Source organism: Balaenoptera musculus, chromosome 8 (assembly GCF_009873245.2).
Source record: "Balaenoptera musculus isolate JJ_BM4_2016_0621 chromosome 8, mBalMus1.pri.v3, whole genome shotgun sequence".
Taxonomy (NCBI): domain Eukaryota; kingdom Metazoa; phylum Chordata; class Mammalia; order Artiodactyla; family Balaenopteridae; genus Balaenoptera; species Balaenoptera musculus.
Genome location: NC_045792.1, coordinates 9,784,878 through 9,788,944, shown reverse-complemented (window position 1 = coordinate 9,788,944; position 4,067 = coordinate 9,784,878). Strand labels below are relative to the sequence as shown.

At 43.5% G+C, this 4,067-nt stretch overlaps 1 pseudogene; it reads left to right on the top strand.

Moving 5' to 3' along the window:
• The first annotated feature begins 1,878 nt into the window (after positions 1-1,878).
• Positions 1,879-2,992, top strand: LOC118899271 (annotated as a pseudogene).
• Positions 2,993-4,067: the final 1,075 nt, after the last annotated feature.

Sequence of the window (4,067 nt, the reverse complement as noted above, 5' to 3'; positions counted from 1 at the left end):
CCCACCTCAGTTCTGTCTCCTGATCCAACCATAGACTCTCCCCGCCCTGAAAGTAATCACCCTGCTGACTCCTGTTGTCATAATTTTCTGGTGTTTCCTTTTAGTTTTATCATTTGACCACAACTCTCTCGACATGCTAGTGTAGTCTTTTCCATTTTAAAAAGTCGACATGTCTTCTGAGTCCCTGTTCCTCTCCAGGTTCACTTTTTATCAGTTTCCTTTCCTTACACTTTATTTTGTGAGGAACTCGGGGCACATGGCCTGTGGAGTTTCTCGCAGTCTGGGTTGTGCTGCCTGCACACTCACAATGCAGTTCTACAGTTCTCTGTCCACTTTTTTGCCTGCAAATTTCTTGCTGGACCCAGAAGTTTGACCTGATTAGGTTTGATCTGAGTAGATCTTTTCGGCAAGTTCATGGGTGGGAAGCACATAACATCTGTCTCTCTTTTATTGACCTTAGTGATCACTGATGCTCGTTGTCTAGATTCATCAATTCATCAGATGTTGCAAAATGGTGATGTCCCATCATTTATTTTTTATGTATTTTTGGAATACTTTAAAAAGGAGGTGCTTCCCCTTGGCAACGATTTGATTATCTAGTGTTGTAGTTGATATAGGGGGAAAAAAAACCAATAAATGTTGACTGTTTCGTTTATTTGCTAGTTTTCAAGATAATGAATTAATTCCCTGAACTACTGAAGGGACCATTGAAGGTGACCAATTAATTTTTGTTGTTTCAAAAATTGAATCTCTCTAAAAACAAATACTGTATATTAATGCATATATGTGGAATCTAGAAAAATGGTGCAGATGAACCAGTTTGCAGGGCAGAAATAGAGACACAGACGTAGAGAACAAATGTATGGACACCAAGGGGGGGAAAGCAGCGGAGGGGGTGGTGGTGGTGGGATGAATTGGGAGATTGGGATTGACATATATACACTAATATGTATAAAATAGATAACTAATAAGAACCTGCTGTATAAAAAATATATAAAATAAAATTAAAAAAAAAATTGAATCTCTCTAAATTAGGAGTTTGGGATTAACATATACACACTATTATATATAAAACAGATAAACAGCAAGGACCTACTGTATAGCACAGGGAACTATACTCAATATCTTGTAACAACCTATAATGGAAAAAAATCTGAAAAAGAATATACGTATAGGAGTCCGGAGACCCTGGCCTTGGGCGCCTTCACGCCGTGTCGGAGCGCATAATGCTGTGAGTAGGCGCCGCGCCGCCTGGCCCGGCTGGATCTGCGCGTGGCGGGCAGGAACTGCGTGTGCCTTTGGGGACTGTCGGTGCCGGGCGCCCGGCCCCGGGGTCAGCGGCTGGGATCCTTGGCGCCGCTGGTTTCTCCATGCTGTGGAAGGGACTGGCCGATGTAACCGGCTCTCCAGAAACCCCTGCTTGCCTGTAAGTCCAGGAAGGCCTCTTAGACCTCCATCTCGTTTCAGAGCCACTTCTGAAGCTACTTGAGAAAAATGATGTGACCGCTCCTATCAAAAAGGATGTTGGGGGCTTCCCTGGTTGCACAGTGGTTGAGAGTCTGCCTGCCAATGCAGGGGACGCGGGTTCGAGCCCTGGTCTGGGAGGATCGCGCACATGCCGCGGAGCAACTGGGCCCGTGAGCCACAACTACTGAGCCTGCGCGTCTGGAGCCTGTGCTCCGCAACAAGAGAGGCCGCGATAGTGAGAGGCCCGCGCACCGCGACGAAGAGTGGCCCCCACTCGCCACAACTGGAGAAAGCCCTCGTGCAGAAACGAAGACCCAACACACCCAAAAATAAATAAGTAAATAAATACATTTATTAAAAAAAAAAAAAAAAAAAGGATGTTGGGAAACCTAAAACATCTGTGAAGAAAGTGGCCCTTTTTCCCTTTTGCAAAATCGACATCCTCAAACTCCAAAATGCCAGCCAAGATCCCAATTTACCTGAAAGCTGACAATAACAAGAAAGGAAAGAAATTTAAACTGAGGGACATCCTGTCTCCGGATATGATCAGCCCTCCCCTTGGAGACCTCTGCCACACCATTCACGTCGGCAAAGAGGGCCAGCACGACATCTTTGGAGACATTTCCTTTCTTCAAGGAAATGAGCTTCTACCTGGAAACCAGGAGAAAGCACGCACGGGCCAGTTCCCTGGGCATAACGAGTTCTTCCGGGCCAACAGTACCTCCGACCCCATGTTCACAGAAATGCCCTCCCAGGTGCTCGAAAACGCCATCTCCCTCCCAACCATCGGGAGGGTCCCAAGCACTCATGTTGCCCTTGTTGTCACCGGTGACATTCAGTTGCAAACAGGAGTCCTTAGGGCGGGGAAGGCTGCCCCGGCTTAGCTGTGAGCCGGGCATGGAGGAGAAGGCTCCGGAGGAAAGCGGCCTGTTGGAGAACGGGACAGTCCACCAGGGGGACGTCTCGTGGGGGTCCAGCGGGTCCGCATCCCAGTCCGGCCAGGGCAGGGGCAGCGACTCCTGCAGCCTCTCCGAACAGTACCCGACCGGGCGGCCGAGGACATGTTTGACCATTCCGCCCCGTGCGAGCTCGTCAAGGAAGAGACTAAATCAGAGGAGTCCCTCTCTGATCTCACGGGTTCCCTCCTCTCCCTGCAGCTCGATCTTGGGCCCTCATTTCTGGATGAGGTGCTGAATGTCATGGATAAAAGTAAGTAACAGGACACCGCGGGCTCTTTTCCTTTGGGATAAAAGGTATCAAAAAACAGAACAAAACAAAACTAACCACAGTCAAAGAGAAGAGCTTCGCTGGCTATACTTGGTGTCGTGTGATGGGTTTTCTAAAATGACGTTCCTACAGAATATTTTTTTACCTGGTAGGCCCTGTTTGCAAAAACAGCGAAAGAAACAAAAAAACCCATCCTGGCAAAGAGAGCAAGTGAGTCAGAACCCATTTTCGGCGAGCATTGCTGATGTACAGCTCACATTTTTTGTTTTCAGACCTTCAGACATGTAAGAAACCTGGCTTGGCCAGGACTGGCGCTACTTATGAAGGGCTGTGCCGGTCACTTTAAGGACCTTTACAGTACTCTGGCATTTTCTGAGCACGAGGAAGTCAAAATTTATTTAACACCCACGCCTTTTTTCTAGACTGTTTTCTATATTATATTGTTTGGGCTCACCATAGCAAATTCTTCAGTGTTAAAACTTTTCTCTGTTTTCACATTTGAACAACTTTATGGGTTTCGGGGATTTGCTTGTAGCTCTTAGATATCCCTATATATTATATCTATATTGCAAAATTTTGACTGTCAGCTACATGTTGGTAAGACACTAGCAAAGTATTACTGTAACTAAGTTATTTTTAAAGTTAAAATATATTTTTATGTGCCTTTGGCTTTTGATTGCAGAGTCTACATTTTATAGGTACTACATCAAATATGGTCATTTGACTTTCCATTGGGGTTCCATTGTAAGCTGTGTATGTGTATGTTTGGAAAAATGTATTCATACTTAGCTTTATTTTTTTTTCTTCATCTGTTATCATACTTTTCACAGCAGCCAACAATGGATTGTAAAGTGTAAAGGCACAGGTTACTCAAAATGCTTCTGCAGAGTCTGTGGGCTACACCACATAATGTTATTTGGAAATATGGGTATTTTAGTACAGTACATACTTGCAGTACATGGTACTTCATACAACACAATACAGAGTAAATGTTAAAATCAAAAAAAAGAATATACGTATATATATATGTGTGTGTGTGTGTGTGTGTGTATATATAAATATATATAATTGAATCACTTTTCTGTAACTTGAAACTAAACAACATTGTAAATTAACTAGACTTCAATTTTTTTTTAAATGGTTAAATTAAAAAAATCTCATTATGGGGGCAAATGCCCAATTCCAGAAACAGACTTTTAATTATGCTGTACTTATTTTGGTAAAGATGCATGTCTTCATTGTGAATCTGGGATTTGTATACTATGAGAGTGATGATACAATTTTATTTAAGCATAGCAATATAATAAAGAAATGTTGAGAAGTCGTTTTTTAAAAAACTGAATCTCTCATGTTAAAAATGAGGTAACTGAGAG